We start from the raw sequence: 22,734 nt of genomic DNA, 5'->3' as shown, positions 1-22,734 counted from the left end.
CTATCAGAGTATATATGCATGCAGCCTCCACCCCAAGCCCTGTCAAGTTTATTCTTATTATTTATACAACTAATAAACATGTTAAAGTTTACCTGTATGCAGCCTCCACCCCCCAGCCCTGTCAAGTATATTATGAGTAATAATTTTTCTATCAATATTACATGGTTTATGTTCAATCAATCGCACACACACACACTGAAAATGCCAGCTTAAACATGCACACACAATAACACAGCTATACCTATCAATGCTCACGCACAAATCAACAGACAAAATGTTAAAAATGTTAAACCTAAGCCTAAAAAGAGCCATATTCAACATTACATGGTTGATGTCCAATCAAAGGCACTCACACACACTGAAAATTTCAGCTTAGACGTGCACAAACCAATACAAAGTCAAAGGTATCAATGCTCACACACACATCAACAGACAAAATATTACATTTTTAAAACCGAAGACAAATTCAATATTACATGGTTTATCTTCAATCAAACGCACACTAAAAATGCCAGCTTAAACATGCCCACACAAATACACAAACATACGCCTCATATAAATGGTTACGCACAAATCAACAGACAAAATGTTACATTTTCAAAACCTAAGCCTCAAAGGAGACAAATTCAATATTACATGTTTTTTTCAATCAAACGCACACACACACACTAAAAATGCCAGCTTAAACATGCCCACACAAATACAGACATACGCCTCATATAAATGCTTACGCACAAATCAACAGACAAAATGTTACATTTTCAAAACCTAAGCCTCAAAGGAGACAAATTCAATATTACATGGTTTTTTCAATCAAACGCACACACACACACACACTAAAAATGCCAGCTTAAACGTGCACACACAAATACACAGACATACGCCTCATATAAATGCTTATGCACAAATCAACAGACAAAATGTTACATTTTCAAAACCTAAGCCTCAAAGGAGACAAACTCAATATTACATGGTTTATCTTCAATCAAACGCACACACACACACTGAAAAAGTCAGCTTAGACGTGCACACACCAATACAAAGTCAAAGGTATCAATGCTCACCCACAAATCAACAGGCAAAATGTTACATTTTTCTTCTTCTTTTTTCACTCGGATGGAAACGCCGGTTCTCCCCGCAAATGTTGCCGTGCGCTGTAGGTCGTCCAGACTTCCATAGAGCTTCCCTTGCACCGTGGTCGCCTCCGCCCAAATCTGGCTCCTGAGGCCATCGTGTAGTGGGCAAGTCTGCAGCAGGTATTCCGTTGTCATGCTGCCTGTTTGACAAGGGCACTGGTCTGACTGGCCAATTCTGAACTTGGTGAAAAGGTGGTGGTTCATTCGGTTGTGGCCTGTCCACAGCCTGAATATGAGGACCTGCTCAGACCTTGTGAGCAGGTGAAAGGCGTCGTTTTTGTAGTAGTGTGGGTGCTGCTGCAACCACTTCTTGTGTTGCTTGGCCTTGATGATGGTCTTGGCTTCTTTGAAGGTGGTTGATGTTACATTTTTAAAACCAAAGCCTCAAAAGAGACAAAATCAATATTACATGGTTTATCTTCAATCAAACGCACACATACACTAAAAATGCCAGCATACACGTGCACAACTAAGGCAGAGAGACAGGCAGAGAGACAGGCAGAGAGACAGGCAGAGAGACAGGCAGAGAGACAGGCAGAGAGACAGGCAGAACAGACAGGCAGAGAGACAGGCAGAACAGACAAAGCACAAAAAAAGCAAAGAACAAAATACAGACAAAACGTTAATTTTTATCTTACTTACTGGTCCGGTAACCCACCGGGGTTGTAGGGGCACTGTACTGATGAGCGCTGCACTAGCTGGTTCCACCTCTGCCGGTTGTTAAGACCTAAGCATACAAGTAGCCATATTCAATATTACATGGTTTATGTTAAATGAAACGCACGCACACCGTTATACACTGGGGAGGGGTGTGTGTGTGTGTGTGTGTGTGTCCCATATACCTTTTCACAACAGCTGAACCTATGCATGGTGTGTCACTGGGGGGGGACTTTAATGCCAATCTTTACTGACAGCGACACCACCCTTATCATTCCACATCAATCCAACCAGAGTATGGTACATGTACTGCACTTGGCTGAGTATCACTTTAAAAATTCTAAATTGATAAATTCTCTCTCTCCCCAAAACCTTTATTCTTCTGTAGTTTCTCCCTCACTCTCTCTCACTTGCTAGCTCTCTCTATGGTTCTCTCACTCTCTCTCTCTTTGCAAAAAAAACCTTTACCCTTCTGTAATATTAATAAACTTCAGTTTCACACTTTCTCTGTCACTTGCTAGCTCTCTCTCTCTCTCTCTCTCTCTCTCTCTCTCTCTCTCTCTCTCTCTCTCTCTCTCTCTCTCTCTCTCTCTCTCTCTCTCTCTCTCTCTCTCTCTCTCTCTCTCTCTCTCTCTCTCTCTCTCTCTCTCTCTCTCTCTCTCTCTCTCTCTCTCTCTCTCTCTCTCTCTCTCTCTCTCTCTCTCTCTCTCTGTGCCTAAAACCTATAATACAGTTCAGTTTATTTTTTTGGCCATGCACTTTTACTTTAAAGTTACCTCAGGTATGTCTCCACAGTTGGAGATCTTAAAGGTATAAAAACACTTGTTTTCTCTTCTGCACCCCCCCCCCCCCCCCCCCCCTCTCCTCTTTCTGGCCAAGGGTATTTTGTCTTTAAGTTTACCTCTGGTTTGTCTCCACGGTGGGTGATCTTACAGGTGTAGAGACACTAATTGTCCTGTGGCTGTGTCAGGCTGGCGTACACACCCGTGCTGCAAAACCCAGCTGGGTAGATGCACTCATGGGTGTTGAAGCTACTCCGGTCAGGTACGATCTGAAACAATGGCAGGTACATTCTGAAATAAGGCCAGGTGTGACACAGAATAAGATTACTACATTACACGATGTGTCAATTGATTCCGTTCGTACACGTACACCGGATGTTTCCGTTCGTACGCTGGATGTTTCTATTTATACAGCGTCATTTTCGGCACTTGGTCGAGGGGAAAAAAAGGCGGTAAATCGTGTGGGCAGCGCACATTTGTGATATTGCAAGGATTAGGTAGCAAATTGATTGGGCTTCATGTACAATAAATACCAAAGTGCCAGTCAACCTCATGATTGCACCCATGGTCAAACGTGGCAGCATTGCATGATTTTCAGACATTTTTTTGTTTTTCTTGCTCTGTTATCAAAACTGACCCCTGATTTGCACATGAGCACCAAACCCTTTGCCTCTTACAACATTTCGCTAAAACAGAAGTTTATAGAAACTAATTGCTTTTGTACAATCACTTGTTTTTTGAAAACATTCGTGATTTTGGTTGAAAGCTTAAGAAATTACCATTTTAATTCCCCATAACACAAACAAACCAGGTAGATGGTTAGGAAGGAGTGTGCTTCTAACTTTGTCTTTTATTTGGAGGGTTCTTCAACAACAACAAAAGGCGACCAGAAACGAGACCTAGCTACATTGCCGGCATGACCATGACAACTTCATTCAACGTCTGACTTTTGCGCTGGTTACTTCCTGTTTGCTCTCTCGGGGCTGAGCATACTTTATTTTCACGAGGGATTGAGGGGGACAAAATAAACGCCTCGACAGAGACACAAACTCGCAACTTCCAGATTTTGGGTGTCAAGATGTCAAGGGAATGCAGGTAGTGTAGGTCGAGTTTTAGGCCGCCTCTGGGTAGAGAAATCTGTACAGGATTTTCAGCCCTACCTTTTCAAACTCCTAGACCAGGATAGTCATAAATAGACAACAGCTTCAAGCACAGATCTAAGCACTCAAATGTTCCTCTCAAGTGCATGCAATCAGTGGCATTGCAATACAGCATCAGGTCAAAACTCACCAGTGGCATTGCAATACAGCATTTAGGTCAAAACTTATCAGTGGCATTGCAATATAGCATGCATCAGGTCATAACTTATTCGTGGCATTGCAATACAGCATCAGGTCAAAACTCATCAGTGGCATTGCAATACAGCATCAGGTCATAACTTATCCGTGGCATTGCAATAGTACAGCACCAGGGCAAAACTCATCAGTGGCATTGCAATACAGCATCAGGTCCACATACATCTGTGCAGCCTTGAGTCTGCGAGTATGTTGTTCATGATTACAGATCGTACCTCACCATAGGTTGTGCGAAGTTGTGATCAAGTAGACCCTCACATTAATTATTAGTTAAAGCTGTGGTCTATTTATGACAATCCGGGGCTACAGGTTTGAAAAGATAGGGCTGAGAATCATGTACAAAATTCTGTTCCACGGACGCAGCCCAAAGCCCCTGGTGACCTATACTGCGTGTTTGACCTTGAGAGCTACAGTCAACGCTTGAATGTTGCCATGGTAACATCCGGTTTGCTCTCTCAGAGCTGAGCATACTTGTCATGAGGAATCGAGCAGAAAAATTAAACGCCTGGGCAGAGATTCAAACTCCAGACCTCCAAACTTCCCCAGTGTTGACAAAGAGAGAAAAATAGATAATTTTGTACCATTCTATGCTTGAATTACCATTCATGCGTTGCAAAAACGTAAAAATTGCTGTTCAAAGTTGCCTTTAATTTGCAAACATTTAAGTCGCCCTGGCAAAGCCGACGGGCAAAACCATACTGTGTTTCAAGTCGCCCCGGGAAAAGCCAACGGACAAAAACCTGAATATGTTTCAAGTCGCAGCGGCAAAGCCGAAGGGCAAAACAATGACTGTGTTTCAAGTCGCCCCGGCAGAGCCGACGGGCAAAACAATGACTGGTTTCAAGTCACACTAACCGAGTCGACAGGCAAAACCATGGCTGTGTTTCAAGTCGCCACGGCAGAGCTAACGGGCAAAACAATGACTGTGTTTCAAGTCGCCGCGGCAAAGCCGACAGACAAAACATTGACTGTGTTTCAAGTCGCCCCGGCATAACCAACGGGCAAAACCATGACTGGTTTGAAGCCGCCCCGGCAGAGCTGACGGGCAAAACCATGATTGTATTTCAAGTCGCCGCGGCAAAGCCAATGGGCAAAACACTGACTGTGTTTCAAGTCGTCCCCAGCAGAGTCGACAGGCAAAACAATGACTTGTGTTTCAAGTCGCCCTGACAAAGCCGACGGGCAAAACTATGACTATGTTTCAAGTCACCCCGGCATAGCCAACGGACAAAACCATGACTGTGGTTCAAGTAGCCGAGGCTGAGCCGACGGGCAAAAACCTGAATGTGTTTCAAGTCACCCCGGGAAAATCTGACGGGCAAAAACCTGAATGTGTTTCAAGTCACCCCAGGAAAAGTCGACGGCCAAAACCATGACTGAGTTTCAAGCAGACATGCCTAACCTCAAAATTACAAGCTGTAATGACCAAGCCAAAAAAAGTAATATGGTGGAAGAAGGTGTAATCAAGATTCCATTCGGCAATCATTTCGCACATTGTCACTTCTGCTCAGACAATTTCTCCCTCCAGTTTTGTCACTGTATCACTCGACTCAGACTTCCTGATAAAGAAACAGGTAATACGACCACTCGACTCAGACTTCCTGATAAAGAAACAGGTAATACGAACATCTTTTGTCTTTTGATTTCCATGAGCTCTCTTTTAACTGCATCCTTGTGATAAATTGTCCCGATGTGCTATGCAGTCATATTTCCCACCGTGTGCACACGAAAAGTCACTGTGGCAAAGGGAACACAAGGCGTGCTTTGGTCCTTTTATTTTAATTAATGTCCTAGGCATGGCCACGATTTCGTTTTGCTGCTTTTGTAATTCTGTTGAATGACTTCTTTTTCACAGCAATCCTTTAACCACCACTGTGACCAGCTTCCTCCTCAGACTCGTCTGTCTCAAGAAGACTCAGATTTTCCACGCGTCGCAAATTCATTGTAATGCAAATGGCGTCGTCTATCTTGCATGTGGCTAAACAGAACGGAAATGACCAGATAAGAGCTTATTGCCCAAACAGTCTCGCGTAGGTGCAATCTAACCGGGCAGTTGGCTAAATCAGGATCACCCGGGGCAAGAATAGTCCCAAGAGGGGGGACTTGAATCACCGGTGGAGCTTGGCCTGGCTTCTGATTTTTAGCCAGGAAGCCAGGCCGAAAATGCAGTGACACCGAACCATCACGTTCAAAAATAATATCCTCTGGCAACCCCGAAAGGGCATGAATTTCACTTCCCCTACGAGTAGTGGCCAGAAGAAGAAGGAACAAAGTCTTGCGCGTTAAATTCGTCAAGCTGGCGACGAACGCAAGAAATCCAAAACCAAAAACAAGTCCCAAGCAGGGACAGGGGTCCTTCTCTTCACCTCTTGGAGAGCGGCCCCTTAAATCACACTGGCGATCACCCCATTGACATTAATAGATCTGCCTATCTGCTTCAAAGTAGCAGATATCGCTGACTGCCTGACTCTCAAAGAAGAGGCGGAGCTGCCCTGAGCGGACAAGAAAGAGAGGTGATTCGCAACCTGGAGAGAGCGAGGAGCCAAGGCGTTGACCCCAGACTCTCTACACCACTTGGCCCAGGAAGACCAATGCGAGGCATAGACCGAGGAAGTGGAGGACCTATGCACTTTATGGAAAGCGTGGTGGCGTAGTTTGGGTTGACAATCGTAGTAAATTACGCCCAAATCATGAAGGCAGGCAGGTCTGTTCAAGCCACCCCAGCTAAAACCGATAGGCACAACCATGACCGAGTTTCAAGTCACCCCGGGTAAAGCCGACAGGCAAAAACCTGAATGTGTTTCAAGTCGACCCGGGAAAAGCCGACGGGCAAAACAATGACTGTGTTTCAAGTCGCCACGGGAAAAGCCGACAGGCAAAACAATGACTGGTTTAAGTCGCCCCGGCAGAGCCGACGGGCAAAACAATGACTGGTTTTAAGTCACACTAGCCGAGTCGACAGGCAAAACAATGACTGTGTTTTAAGTCGCCCTGGCAAAGCCGACTTGCAAAACCAAGACTGTGTTTGAAGTCGCCCCGGGAAAAGCCGACGGGCATAACAATGACTGTGTTTCGAGTCGCCATGGGAAAAACCATGACTGTGTTTCAAGTCGCCCCAGGAAAAGCCGACGGGCATAACAATTACTGTGTTTTTCGAGTCGCCAAAATGAGAAAAACTGTGGCTGTGTTTTAAGCCAGAGAACAATTGTGGCTGTGTTTCAAGCGGAACAACAAAAACAAACAATTGTGGCAGTGTTTTAAGCAATACTGAGTACAACTGTGGCTGTGTTTCAATCAATACTGAGAACATCTGTGGCCATGGGTTTTACGAATACGAATACGAATACTTTATTATCTCATACAGAGAAATTTCAGTGTAGTGCACATTAAAAGACAAAACAAATAATAAGACAACAGATAAAAATACCATACGAAGCATACTACACTCGCGCACGCATATGTACACTAACAGGAATAGTAACATGATTCCAAATAGGTTAATTGCCGTCAGCTTTAGCTAAAAGTTTAACGCTAAAAACTATCATTATCACAGGACTAGATGCAATACTGAGAACATCTGTGGCTGTGTTTTAAGCAATACATGTACTGAGAACATCTGTGGCTGGGTTTTAAGCAATACTGAGAACTGTGGCTGTGTTTTAAACGGAACAACAAAAAACAAACAATTGTGGCTGCGTTTCGAGCCAGAGAAAAAATATTGGCTGTATCATAGGTGTCAACCTATACGGTTTGGCCGTATTGCTGTACGGGAAAAATGCATTTTTTACCCAATACGGTGTATAGGAAAATCTATACGGGCAAAAGAAGAATATACGGCGAAAAGAAAAAATTACAGCAAAGTTAAAATGAATGATAACAATGGAGATTGAGAGACAACGATCGACGCTTTCATGCAGACGACTCTCAAACGTTGTCATTGCGCATACTCAGACTCTTTTTCCACTTGACTTCCTATAAATCACTTCCGGTTTCCGGTACATTCTATCAAGCGTCGATCAACAAGCATGGCATCGCAAAGTTATCCTCCAGCTAAAAAGCTGAAAACTACATCGCAAAGTGGATCCGGACGACATCTTAAAGAGTGGGAGAGCCCAATTTTTAACAACGGTGCATACGCTGGATGGATTAAATCTTCATCAGAAGGCCCAGACTACTCGTTTTGTGTCCCATGCAGGAAACATGTGAAAGTGCGTGCCTCTGGATTTTACGACCTGAAGAGCCATTTTTCAACACGTGGGCACAATCGAAAATTTTTAAGTAAATTTTCATTTCATTAATATACTTACCCGAATCACATAAAAGCATTGACGCAGTCTTACATGCAAAAGGTCTGAAAAGGCTACCCGTCTTAAACAATTTTAAAGGGGAGCAACCCAACACAAAAAGTGTAAACAGGCAAGGTAGTGACCATCTACCCAGGGAGTTACCTCCCATCTAGGGTTATGTGACGTCACTTCCCCCTGTAAACACCACATGCTTCATACGACTTAATAGACTAAAAATCATATGCGGGGTTGGCGGGAGCGCATACACTATGTGATTCGGGTAAGTATATTAATGAAATGAAAATTTACTTAAAAATTTTCGATTAAATTACATATTCTTACTCCGAATCACATAAAAGCAGATAGCTTCAACAAGGCGGTGGGAAAGAAAAATCCAACTCACTCTAAAAACCTTGCCAAAACCCTGGCCTGCTGCCAAAAGGTCAGGAAAAGGGCCCAGTGAGAAAGAAAAACTAACTCACTCTAACCCTTGCCAGGAACTGGCCCACTGCCAAAAGCAGAAAAGGACCTGAGAACCATCCTGATTGACAGTCGTGATGTCTCTCAGGCAAAAGTTGCGAAAGACAACATCAGAGAGCCAGAAATGTGTGCCCAGCACTTCTTCAAATCTCCTGGACCAAGCGACCCAGAAAGAGAACCCAGCCTTGGATTAAGCCGAGCCGAGTAGAGAGGGAAAGACAAGCTGCCCCCCCCCCCCCCCTTTCGGATGGAAGGAAATGCACATGCACCGAAAAAACGATCTATGCATAAGGTAGTCCGATCAGTGAGGTGAGGGACAAACCTCGCGGCGACCATAAGACGATCACGCCGAAGTAATCAAACTTAGGAATGGCGTGAAGCCCAAGTCGGTGAACCTCTTACTTCCGGCCGAAACTGGAAGCAGCTGTCGCGGACGACTGCTGACGTAAGTCGAAGCTCGAACCGGGCGTGACAGTAGCCTGTGCACTAGCTGGTGAACCTCTTACTTCCGGCCGAAGCTGGAAGCAGCTGTCGCGGACGACTGCTGACGTAAGTCGAAGCTCGAACCGGACGTGACAGTAGCCTGTGCACTAGCTGGTGAACCTCTTACTTCCGGCCGAAGCTGGAAGCAGCTGTCGCGGACGACTGCTGACGTAAGTCGAAGCTCGAACCGGACGTGACAGTAGCCTGTGCACTAGCCAGTGAACCTCTTACTTCCGGCCGAAACTGGAAGCAGCTGTCGCGGACGACTGCTGACGTAAGTCGAAGCTCGAACCGGACGTGACAGTAGCCTGTGCACTAGCCAGTGAACCTCTTACTTCCGGCCGAAACTGGAAGCAGCTGTCGCGGACGACTGCTGCTGAAGTGACCGGTGACCCAAAACAAAATGACTAAAAGCCAGAGTGTTACAGAACAGTCTGCTTGAAGGTAAATGAAAGAAATTCAACAACCCCAAGTAAACTTCGTAGCCAAAAACCTGAGAGAGGAGATAAGCCACAAAGAATGACTCCTCCAACATGCATTGCCAAAGACAATGTCCCCTCAGGAAAATCTGAATGTTACTTCCGAGGCCAACTCAAGCGCAACTTAAGTTTGGACGAAACACCAGAACACGTCTGATCGCTAGAGAAAGACGGAGTCAGACTCTGCGAAAGACGCCCAGGACCAAGTCCAGCAGCTTGTGGCAAACTGAGAAGAACGGGGAAGCCCGAAAACGGGAGCCCCACTCAAACGGCAATCGTCCTATCTCATCTCCTGCCTAAGATGAAATAAAGGAAAGAAAGTCGAAGTCCGAAGCCACAAGAACAGGGAAAACAACAACCATCCCGCCCACAGGTGGAATGGCTGTTGCACCAGCCGAGGCTAAAAAACCCTGGATGCCCTAAGGTCAGCCGCTGTTCCGAAACTCAGACGTACCTAGAAGCGTCTGTGAAAGAAACAACCTCTCCGGTAAACCGGAAGTGCCACTGCAGCAGCCCGTGGCTGAACTGCTGTTACACAACTGAGGACTGAAGCTGTAAAAACCGAAGGACAGCGCTAGCACCGACCAGAAGAGACCTCAGCGGGTGCTCGAGCTGATGGGCCTAGACACCGTGAAAGGATCGGCTGACGCATAAATAAATATGCACTCATTAGATCAATGGGAGTCCCCCGACCTCACCACTCCCACAAACTATTGGCTGTGTACAGAGACCATCCAATGAAAACTTGCAAGGAGAAGACCCGCCCCGCCATCACCAAAGTGGAGGGCGGAGGGGGGGGGAGGGGTGAGACCGGGGGCACTTCCTTGGGGAGAGAGGCTAGCCTAGGGCTGCCCTTCTCCCTGCCCAAAGGTGATCTAATTCTCGAGAATCAGACAGAGACTGCCCATTGGCCGCCTGCTGAAAACATCCCGAGGCCCGAGCCTGCTTCCCGTGAGGAGGCTAGCTCTGCTTTAACCCTTGTAGAGAGAAGTCAGAGATCCGCTGATCTCTAACCCACGGGATCTACTTTGCTTTCTGGTAAAAACACCGAAGTTCAAAAAGCAGATCCCTCTACTCCGATCAAAGCCCAGATGTCCCTCCTAGCCTGCTCAGAGACCTGAGCATGCGAGAGAAACAAGTCCTCCCTACACCCGACTGTAAAGCGAGGTGAAGGGAGGACAGCCTCTTTGTTCCTCGTTCGCCTTAGCCAGGCTGAACGAGTGGAGATGCCATCAGTGTCCTGACACACACTAAGCGTGAAATGTTTAGTGACTCCAGGAAAGAGCGCGAGAGCGCTCTGACGATCATCTCCGAAAAAGAGGCAAATTCCAAAAACTGACGTCCAAATTCCTCTAAGTTCCTGCGTTCCCATTAAGGTGTACGCGGAAGAGCAAGACGCCAGCAAAATCCGACCCAGCTTCAGCCAAGAGAACTTCCTATGACAGGAAGAAACAAAAGACGAAGCATGAGTAGCCGAAGACAGCCGAGGCTGCGCGTGTTCCGGAACTGACCCGTGAAAACCGAGCAGCAGAACCGGAACCCGTGGATACCACTTCCGGTAGGAGATGGCCAGCCAAAACCTGCGGAAGATGGTACCCACATTGAAGGTGACTATCAAACCGGAAGTAGGAAAAACTCCTCCTTCGCGGAACGGAAGTCCGACATCGCTGAATGCAACCAAAGAGGAAGCCAATGTCCCTCCATAAAAAATCTGGAAGTAATCTCCATCGAGGCCTCGAGAGAAGCCGAGAGATTCGACAGAACGTGTCTGGTCTCTGGCTAAAGGCTGTATAACAGAATAGCCCAGAGACCTGACACTGACCGAAGTCACAGTTGCAAGTGGAAAGCTACTGAACAGGATAACCGGAAAACCGGAAACCCGTTCAACCGGAAACCGTCCTGTCTCACCCCTCCCATAAGAGGGTAAGACAAAGAGGAGGTAACATCCGAAGCCACCAGAACTGAATAGACAGTAGACGCAACACCCGACCAGTGAAGTGACTACCGTCCCGGCCGAGGCTGAAAGCCTGCATGCCCATAGGCCAGCCGACGTTCCTCACTTCGCTAACAGTGATAGGAAGGAGAACGATGCATCCGGACAAAGCCGGAAACGCAACAGACAAAACCGCACAATGCGGAAGCAAATGTTGCGTGGACTGAGGACAGAAGACCAAACGCCCGTAGGCTAGTCCGCGGTCAACTCCAGTAGAGACACACAGTGTAATCGCAAAGGAGGACCTATGCTCCCGGTAAACCGGAATGACGACTGTCCGGATGTCCGTAGGACGTATCCTGTTCCTCACTCACTGACCTCCGTATAGGCGCAGCAGGGGGAGGAACGGCAACTCCGGGCTGAGCCGGAAAAGCAACGGACGAAGCCGCATAAACGGAACCGCCTGTTGCGATGACTAAGGCCGAGGCCAGAACGCCCAAGGCCAGTCAACGGTCAACCCCAGCCATGACCTCTGTGAGTGCACGGGATGGAGGACCTTCGTTTTCGGGAAAACCCGGAAGCGCGACTCCCGAAAAGGGAAGCCGCCCTTGCCTATTCACAGCCGTGCACGCAATGCAAACAGGCTTAGAAAGAGCAGAAGATTAAGCAACGGACGAAGCCGCATACAGCGGCAGCGTCTGCTGCGAGGACTGGGGCCGGAAGCCCGGTTGCCCGAAGGCCAGTCCACAGTCGACACCAGCAGGGACCTTCGTGGGTGTGCCAGATTGACCTTCGCTTCCGGGAAAACCCGGAAACGCGACTCCCGCAAGCGGAAGCCGCCCTTGCTCAGTCACGGCCGTACACGCTGTGCGATCAGGCCTAGAAAGAGCAGCATATCCTGACTAGCAGGAAGTTTTGCAGTCGACACCAGCAGGGACCTTCGTGGGTGTGCCAGATTGACCTTCGCCTCCGGGTAAACCCGGAAACGCGACTACCGCAAGCGGAAGCCGCCATTGCTCAGTCACGGCCGTACACGCTGTGCGATCAGGCCTAGAAAGAGCAGCATATCCTGACTAGCAGGAAGTTTGCAGTCGACACCAGCAGGGACCTTCGTGGGTGTGCCAGATTGACCTTCGCCTCCGGGTAAACCCGGAAACGCGACTCCCGCAAGCGGAAGCCGCCATTGCTCAGTCATAGCCCTCTCGCTATACGATCGGAACTAAGACGAGCAGCATATCCTGACGGGCAGGAAGTTTGCAGGTAGTGAGCCTGCGACCAAGAACTGTTGCTCAAAAGAGAGCGTCCGGTGGCTTCACGAGAGCCAGTGGAGCAGTTCGACTTACCGTCCATGCCCCCCAAAGGGGCAGCAGACGCAGCTGAAGGCCCGCGGCCGGGAGCCGTGGCCGACAGGAAGCCAAAGAGTGGCCGTCACCCGCCGCCGGCGGAAGTACAACGCTGGAGACGGCGTGTGAAGCTGCACTCTTCCCTCCCAAACTGCGAAACTCTGGAAAAAGAGAGCAAAACAGTATAGACACCAGAGCGCCGCGCTCCGATGCCGAGAGGGAAAGCAAGAAGCAAGACACGTCACAGACGTGCTAAACTGCCCCCCAAATTCATTTGGGGCAGAATAAGTAACGGACAAAGCGGTTATACATGCTTAGTACGAAACAACAACAAATGCCAATGGTCTGAAAGACCAATGACACACACCTAGCCATGTTATCTCACCGTCAGACACGCTGACGCAGACAACAGGCGGCAAACAAAGAGTTACTGAAAATTAACAAGTCCAAAACGGACGGAAAATTTAGCAACTACAACAACCTTCCTGTCAAACTAATGACTAAAAAAGGAAGCGCTTACCAACTAACAAAGCAGAAGGCAAGTAAAGAGGTAAAATAAGGTTTACCTATCCAAAATATAGGCCGTGCCACATTCGCCGTCAGCTAAGCTGACAAGCAAACGTGGAGCCCCAAAATGCGTTACTGAAAAAATTTTACAAGTCCGCAAAAACGGACGAAAAGTCAGCAACTACAACAACATTCTTGTCAAAATAATGACCAAAATGGAAAGAGCTCACCAAACACGTAAAGGCAAGCCGTTAAGACGGGTTAGGCGGCCGGTGGGTGTCCTTACAAACACCAGCACTCAGCCACACACGGAGCCAAAAAATTCGACGACCTCTCTGCTGTAGGCTGAAATGTCGTATGAAGCATGTGGTGTTTACAGGGGGAAGTGACGTCACATAACCCTAGATGGGAGGTAACTCCCTGGGTAGATGGTCACTACCTTGCCTGTTTACACTTTTTGTGTTGGGTTGCTCCCCTTTAAAATTGTTTAAGACGGGTAGCCTTTTCAGACCTTTTGCATGTAAGACTGCGTCAATGCTTTTATGTGATTCGGAGTAAGAATATGTAATTTAATACAATTTTATAAGGTCTTGAGCTGTCTAATACGGTTTTGGAAGGCCTCATATAAGGGCAACACCAATGATAGGTTGACACCTATGCTGTATTTCAAGCGAATTTAACAACTTTTGCTGCGTTTCAAGCCGGAGAAAACTTTTGGCTAAGTTTCAAGCTGAATAAGAACATTGGCTGGGTTTTTTTAAGCTGCGTAAAACCACAAGTCTGGAGGCCAGCCACCTGTAAGACAAATTGCAAATTAGTGGCGGAATTGTAAGCCTCCCTCGAGAAAAACTCTGGCAGTATACCAGGAACAAGTCCCTGATTTGGCACTGGAATGTGTGATTGCCAGACCCCCTTGGCTAAATGTGCTGAGACCTGCAATAATAACACTAGTGCAGGGGGATGACCTACAGGTGAAAACCTTATCACTGTTAGCAGACATAATTACCCTTAGTGCTAATGTGTGTAGGTTGGGTATTGCTTTATTCTGCCACAAGCCTCTACATCATATGAATGATGTCAACTAAAGTACTTTCATCAGATTGCAAATGCATCATATTCATAACATGAAAAAGATTTCATGTCAGATAACGCTTTAACCACAGTCACCATTCAGCGTCCTCCCCCCTGCAACGCAACACATAGGACCAGGTGCAGACCTGGCTAAAAATAGCTGCCACGCGTATGTGTACGCTGTACACCCACAGAGTGACCCTCCACCGTAAACCTGTCTAAAAAGTAGGTCGCTGGTCACGAAGCCATGCTAAACGTAGCAATAGCAGCGCTGGAGACTGCCAGCCTCCCCTCGGCCGCAAACAAGGCCCTTTTCATAAGCCCGCGATCCTCTGTAAACAGCGGTTGGCATGAAGCGAGGCAGAATGCCACAAACCACAATTTGTTCAACTTTGTAAGCACCATGAAGAAGGCCGGTGAATGCCAGCATCGTCAAGGCAAACTCCTCACCATCCATAGCTTCTGTAAGTTTGAAATAATTTCCACCAAATTGTAAATTCACAACGTCAGGTCTAGTACGAAAATTCTTCTGCAAGTAGTCGGTTCCAGCGCCATCTTTCCCCAACAATTGTTGGGGGTGTAAGCCTCCCCTGCCAACAATTTTCACATACATTTGGCTATCAAGTTTGCAAATGGAAAGGAAACGAAGAGACAGGGGCCTGCACGCTCCTAAGCCTCTCCCCCAACTGTTATATCTACACACTGGCACCAATTAAAACCTCAAACTGAGCACACACACACAATCTCGACGTTTTGCTCATCCCCTTACATTCCCGTATCAAAAGGACGCGCGTTACCATCCCACTATCCGTGGTCAAAGTGCACTTGTCACTATACGGCTCTCTCCCAAATCATGGGCAGACACTCCAAAACACAACTCTGCATCCAAAGGAGGAAACAAACTAGACTTTCTAATGAGAAAGCAAAAAAGATCAACGACAACCTAACACGAGCCAAACAATTCGTGATCAACTTGTCCAATGTAAAACTCTCGGACGGACAATACCTGGGCTTAGCAAAAGGCCTGAAATTCGGTTTGATATTGCAAACGCTCACCACCCACTACTGAAATTCACATACAACATCTCTGACTCAGAGGCTACATTTCTTGACACCACCATATATAAGGGCAATAGATTCCTGTCCAATAAAATACTGGACCTGAAAACACACAGAAAATCTACAGAAACATTCCAATATCTCCACCAGGAATCTGACCCCCCCCCCCCCCCCACCCCCCAGCGTCTTCAAAGGCCTTGTGAAAGGGGAATTGACCAGATACATCCGCACCAACAATAACATAACCACACAGAACAAGGAAACTGAATTATTCCTATCAAAACTCATGGAAAGAGAATATATACCAGATGAACTGAACACTTGTATTTTGTAATCAAACGGGAGGTCTTGAACACACCAAGAAACACACTCTTGAAACACAAGAGCAACCATCCCACCAAAAACAAGACTCCACGACGCCTCATGGTCTCAACTTACAACCCGAGAATAAGACATCTTAAAAAAAAACTCAGTAAACACTGGAACCTGATTCAAAAGGACAAAGAATGTTCAGAGCTGTTCCCAAACCCCCCCCCCCCCCCCCCCTTGTGGCCTATGCAAGACACAGGAACTTGAAAGAACTGCTTGTTAAAACATGTTAACAGATCAAGTGATAAACCAGGCAACAAAAGCAATATAACACAGGGAACTTTTCTTCATTGAATTGACGTGTTACACTAAAATACAACAATCACTGAAAATACGGTGAGATTAAGTACAACCACGAAACAAAAACAACAGTTTTTGCACTGATAAACAGTGTCTAATCCTACACTGATTATCAGTGCTAAGTACACGGAAGAATTGACACGTAACACTGTCACCCAACCACAACGGACAGGGAGGGACGCAGTTTCGCGCCCAACAATCACCCCCACAATAACTCCGCCCACCAAGCCTAAGGGATGTTGAGTGACACACACTTATCCCCTGATTACAAGAACCAGCCAACCCACGGGCGGGAATTGGTAACCGCCAATAAGAACTCAGATCAACTCTGACGAAACTATCTACTTAAACACGCAGAGTCAATTACTTGCCAGTGGGAACGCTCAGCCTCTACTATCACAGCTACTGTGATCATAACCCTCAGAATTTGTGAGGTACACATACAACGAAAACCTCAATCACTGAGAGGTACTTCAACTCAATCTGCCTCACATTAAGAGAGCAACAGCCCAACCAAGGGCAATATTTACGATCTTCTCATCACCGACGGGCTAAACAGCCTTGACTACCGATCTCTACAATACGTTCACCTTCAGTGGGAACGCGCAGCCTCTACTATCAAAGCTACTGTGATCATAACCCCCAGAATTTGTGAAGTACACATACAACAAAATCCTCAATCACTGAGAGATACTTCAACTTAATCTGCCTCACATTAGGAGAGCAACAGCCCAACCAAGGGCAATATATACGATCTTCTCACCACCGACGGGCAAAATAGCCTTCACTACCAATCTCTACAATACGTTTACCCTCATTGGAAACGCTCAGCCTCTACTATCAAAGCTACTGTGATCATAACACTCAGATCTTGTGAGGTACACTACAAATCATACATAAATGATTATTTGTTTGTGGAGAAACAAAATAACGTCATAAAACGCGTCCAAACGGAAACAATTTGATGAAAGTGGTACGAACAGACACCTGTTTTCATTACAATCAGTATGAACAGAAACAAAACTGTCTGATGCAAATTCAATGCGTCTTATGGTTCACATAGGTCCAATAACATTCGTAGGCGTACTCTGTGCTATATGACGACCATTGGAACACACATAACTTGTAGTTGGGGCCAGTTTCTCATTGATCAAACAAATGTGTATGAATGGAAACGCTTTTCGTATGAACAGTATTTTGTACGAACTGAATCATGGCGTACAAACAGAATCGGCATGTTTTTAAAAAAACAACTGATTGTACAAATTTGTTTCTGTTAACTTCTGTTCAACTTCAAGCGAAATGTCGTAACAGGCAATAGGTTTGGTGCTCATGTGAAAATCAGGGGTCAGTTTTGATAAATTAACAGAGCGAGAAAAACAAGTAAATGTCTGAAACGAAGTCATGCAATGCTGCCACGTTTGACCTGCGTGTGCAATCATGAGGTCGATTAACACTTTGGTATTTATTCAAATTATTGTACACACAGCCCAATCAATTTGCTACCTAATCCTTGCGATATCACAAACGTGCGCTGCCCACATGATTTACCGGCATATTAAATTTTTCCCTCGACCAAGTGCCAAAAATGATGCTGTATGAACGGAAACATCCGGAGTACTAACGGAATCAGTTGACACACCATGCATTAATTTACAACCCCCTTCTTAAGACCCACCAATTTAAAGACCCTTATAGTGATATACCCTTCAACAACAGCTTTAACCAATGCTTGGTTTGACACTGGGGGGGGGGGGGGGGGGGCATCTTCACCACCCTTATCATTCCACACCAAGTGACCAATGCAACCAGAGTATGGTACATCATAACATGTACTGCACTGGGCTGAGTATCACTTTAAAAATGTTAAATTGATGAATTCTCTCTCATGCCTTAAACAATTATCCTTCTGTAATAAACTTTAGTTTAAATTTCTTTCTCTCACATTTGCTAGCTCTCTCTCTCTCTATGATTCTCTCTCGCTCCATAAAACCTTTACTCTTCTGTTATAAACTTTAGTTTCATACTCTCTCTGTCTTGTTCTCTTTCTCTCTTTGCCTAAAACCTTTATCATTCCATAATACAGTTCAGTTTCCATTTCTTTTTTTGGCCATGCACTTTTACTTTAAAGTTACCTCTGGTATGTCTCCACAGTATGACATCTTACAGGTGTAGAGACACTTGTTCTGTGGCTGTGTCAGGCTGGCGTACACACGCGTGCTGCAAAACCCAGCTAGGTAGATGCACTCATGGGTGTTGTAGCTACTCCGGTCAGGTACAATCTGAAACAATGGCAGGTACGTTCTGAAATAAGGCCAGGTGTGACACAAAATAATATCACTACATTACTCTTTTAACAAGAGCTAGCTTACTCAATGCATGGTTTGACACTAATGGGGGGAGGAGTGTGTGTGTGTGTGTGTGTGCAGCATCAGTTTTGTGTGGGTTTTGTGTGTCTGTGTGTACTTTGATACATGTACTTTGAGTATGAACCGAAAGTGCTTTCCTTCTCAAAACATTGCAGGGGCTCACATCCACATGGGTGCAACCTGGAAAATTCCCCAAACCTGCAAAAGTTGGGGTCCAGGGGCCGGCCTGGCGGGGTACAGGGGCAGCGCCCCATTGGGGGGGTCTGGGGGAGCTTTGTCCCCCAGAAGCTGAAGCTTTTTTAGTATTTAAAATGCCAAAAAAACCCTCTCCTGGAACAAAAACTTACAAAGTAAACCATACTATTCATCCTAAAATTTGTGCTCTCTTACTAGTCTTATGCTCGTCAACTTTTCAAAAACCGGCACTGCCGGCAGCCGATGAAACCAAAAACCGGCTGCCGGCATGTAGCCGGCAGAGTTGCACCCATGCATCCACGTCGGACATTGACGGATATTTGTTTCCAAATGTCCTATACATTTTTCATGCAATTGCAAGAGGACATAAATTATGTACTACTACTAGTCCGATTATGCTTTCATTTGATCCGGACATAATTGTCACTCAGTACTTTCCAATTTACAGTAGTTTGCTATTTTATCGATGTTTTGCGAAGCCATGTGTCTCTCCAAGCAGACGAAACTTGGGGAGACTTTATGTGCTTTTTATAGAGAAGAGCTTCCAAGGGTCGCAACTCTGAATGCCCCAAGCCGATTAACAGTTACCTCCCTTCGCGGTTTTTTTCTTCTGAAATAATGCCGAAACAAAAATTGGTGCCAGAAACGTTTGCAATGTACTTCAAATCTCTGCACTCATCAGCGGCTAGTACCACTGAAACTGAGCTCCCTCCGGCCTCTGAGCAGCCAGAGCCAGATGAAACCATCGCTCTAGAATTTAAAAAGTGAAACTTTGGCGCCCAAGTCAGAAACACGTTACCCCCTCCCCCACCCCCGCGCGTGGCGTCGTTTCCAGCTAGCTGGCCGACTTCATTCCCGTGTTTATTACTTTATTTGTTCTGTTACCTTTGTGACAAGAAACTAGTCAAGTATAATTAAATTTACAAGTCCTATTGATTTATTTTTGTTCAGGACAATTGTCCTATCACTTTTGCATTGTCCAGGGCATTTGTCCTATCATGACCTATGCCACCTCTCATGGATGTGAGCCCCTGACATTGATAATTTTGTGTTGAATGAAACTCGAGTGTTGATGCCGTTGTCACTCTGGTCTTCTATACTTGTACACTCCAAGAATGTTATCTACATTACAGTAAAGCCAGTGCAGTACCAGATTGTTTTCTCTGATAATCAACTACTCTGCATTTCTATTGCAAAGTGGAGTCAAATGGCAAATTCGCTTTGCGACCAGAAGTTTATGTCGGAGTGTAGACAGGGGGCAGAGTCTTGCATACAATCAGAGTGTGTATAGCCAATGCGTACATTTTAACACTCTGACCATCACAGAATACACACAAACAGTGAGAGTTAAAGAGCACTGCGGCTGTTGTAGTGCGTTCAGATTTCTCCTGCGTTCAGCTTTCTCATTCAGCCTCGTTAATCTTATTTAAACTCCACACCCCCTCCCTTCCATGGTACTGATGATTTGTTTGTTTGTTTGTTTGTTTGCTTAACGCCCAGCCGACCACGAAGGGCCATATCAGGGTGGTGCTGCTTTGACATATAACGTGCGCCACACACAAGACAGAAGTCGCAGAACAGGCTTCATGTCTCACCCAGTCACATTATTCTGACACCGGACCAACCAGTCCTAGCTCTAACCCCATAATGCCAGACGCCAGGCGGAGCAGCCACTAGATTGCCAATTTTAAAGTCTTAGGTATGACCCGGCCGGGGTTCGAACCCACGACCTCCCGATCACGGGGCGGATGCCTTACCACTAGGCCAACCGTGCCGGTGGTACTGATGATCAAGCTTAGGTATTATAGTTTTTACATTCATGGAGTCAAATTCTTTCAACCAATTTTTTTTATTTAAACATCGAAATTTGCTTCATTAATCATTTTAAAAATCCGTCCCTAAGTTTCATTCAATTTTGAGGGACATAACCACTCGGTGTACATTTGAGACAATGACAAAAGGTGACGTTTTCATGTCAGTATGTCCCAAATGACATCACCAGTACATTTTTCATTCTATCTAATCTGTTTTCGTTCTGTTTTTTCTAATAACATGCGTTAACAATTGATTGCCAACTGGAATGGAAGAGCACAAAAAGTGTAACTTGATATGTAGTTTCTCTAGAGGGAAAAACATCTTCCACTTTCATGTCAGTGTGTCCCATGCAACATACATTTGCCAAACAGCTATGTGTAAGTAGATTATTTGTTAGTGGTATAGAAAATACAGATCAACAATCAAAGTCAGTTTTCACATTCATTTTCTACCTATTTCTTATTTGTTTATTCTTTTGGCAATGGTGAAATGTCAGCAATCGTGTGTCATTCGGGACAGTAGACATGACACCTGACCTTTTGTCACTGTCTCATTTACAAAGAAATTGAATGTTTGGGTGAAGATCTATTAGATTTCACAACCAATTTCCTTCAATAGCAAGAAAATGACAAACCTTTCTTCCATAAGTGTACTTCTTTAATTTGACCATAAAACAACATTCGGTAATGGTAATAATTTTCTTCAAAAACCTCCGAAAACCCCAGAAAACCAACAACAACAAAAAATCATTAGAAATTAAAAACTTCTTCTTTCTTCTTTCTTTAGACTGCCGCCTTCATCAAAGTGAAGATTTGTTTCGTTCTTAGATCCTGTTTTATTGACATGTTTGATTGAAATCATAACTTCTTTCTTCAATTTGCAACTTTCACCGTTCATGGCTTTGTTTTCGTGTGAGTGGTGTTCGGAGAAAATAAGGACCCACAACTGACAACAATTGAGTCCCGAGCAAATTAATATCGAATAAGAAAGCTGAACGCAGGGAAAATCTGAATGTATTGTCATACCAGGGTAAACCCAGCCGCCCTGCTCCGACTACAATGCGTAGTACATAATGCTAAGTTCCCACGGAGAACTGAGAATCATGGCCCATGAACGGACTCACCCATTGCTGGCTGGTGTCTCTCTGTGTGGCTGAGCTTTCAACTTTTGCTATTAACCGGCACTGCGCGCATTATTACTTCCGGATCACGGGCAGTGGAATATGGGAGTCGCCTCCCTTAGTCGACACACATGTAAACAAGCCCATAAATAAACGACATGTATTGCAAACAAGACACACACACACACACAAACTACTGTCAATGCGTCCGTGTTCTCTAGTGAACAGATGTAAACGTCCATTTGTTTTAACAAAGGTCCCACATAAAGGTTCACTTTCCAAAACACTTTCAGAGCAACCCATGTTTAGCTTCGACAAGGCAAGAACACGCTTCGTTGATTTGCTGGTAAGAAAGTCATGTGGCAGTTCTATTTATAGACACACGCGCGACTGTGGAACGTGGTAAGCTTAGAATTTTCGTCTGCTAACTTACATGATACTGATAGCATTACATGCCATATTATGTTCGGCTCGGTAGATGGTTTGATGTCGAAGTGGAGGGGCTGTTGGAATCAGGGCCAGCACGACGTATCCGTTCAAGGTCCTAGAGAGAGAGAGAGAGAGACTGAGAGAGAGAGAGAGATCAAATCAAATCAAATCAAATCAAATCAAATCAAATTGTATTTTTCGAGGGTTGTGGCATAAGCAATACAACGAGCTTTTTTTCAATCAGCCCTCGCCCAGAGAGGGGACTAATCTAATCACATATTTACACGGATATTAATGTAGAAACAAGTCGCGTAAGGCGAAAATATAACATTTAGTCAAGTAGCTGTCGAACTCACAGAATGAAACTGAACGCAATGCAACGCAGCAAGACCGTATACTCGTAGCATCGTCAGTCCACCGCGCACGGCAAAGGCAGTGAAATTGACAAGAAGAGCGGGGTAGTACTTGCGCTGAGAAGGATAGCACGCTTTTCTGTACCTCTCTTTGTTTGAACTTTCTGAGCGTGTTTTTAATCCAAACATATCATATCTATATGTTTTTGGAAT

The 22,734-nt window shown here is 45.5% G+C and overlaps 1 long non-coding RNA gene across 2 annotated transcripts in view; it reads right to left on the bottom strand.

The window, feature by feature from the left end:
• LOC138972494 (uncharacterized) overlaps positions 1–21,871 on the bottom strand; it is a 61,520-nt gene extending 39,649 nt beyond the window's left edge. The window contains exons 1-4 of one of the 2 annotated variants that reach the window (XR_011457643.1): positions 21,743–21,871; positions 18,376–18,522; positions 2,695–2,844; positions 1,779–1,863 (exon numbers count right to left, since the gene is read on the bottom strand). This is a non-coding gene — a long non-coding RNA (uncharacterized lncRNA). Of the gene's footprint in view, positions 1–1,778; positions 1,864–2,694; positions 2,845–18,375; positions 18,523–21,644 lie in introns of both variants that reach the window. The other variant, XR_011457644.1, reaches the window with a different exon arrangement.
• Positions 21,872–22,734: the final 863 nt, after the last annotated feature.

The sequence above is a fragment of the Littorina saxatilis genome, linkage group LG8 (assembly GCF_037325665.1).
Source record: "Littorina saxatilis isolate snail1 linkage group LG8, US_GU_Lsax_2.0, whole genome shotgun sequence".
Lineage (NCBI taxonomy): Eukaryota > Metazoa > Mollusca > Gastropoda > Littorinimorpha > Littorinidae > Littorina > Littorina saxatilis.
This window is presented reverse-complemented; position numbering and strand designations above follow the sequence as displayed.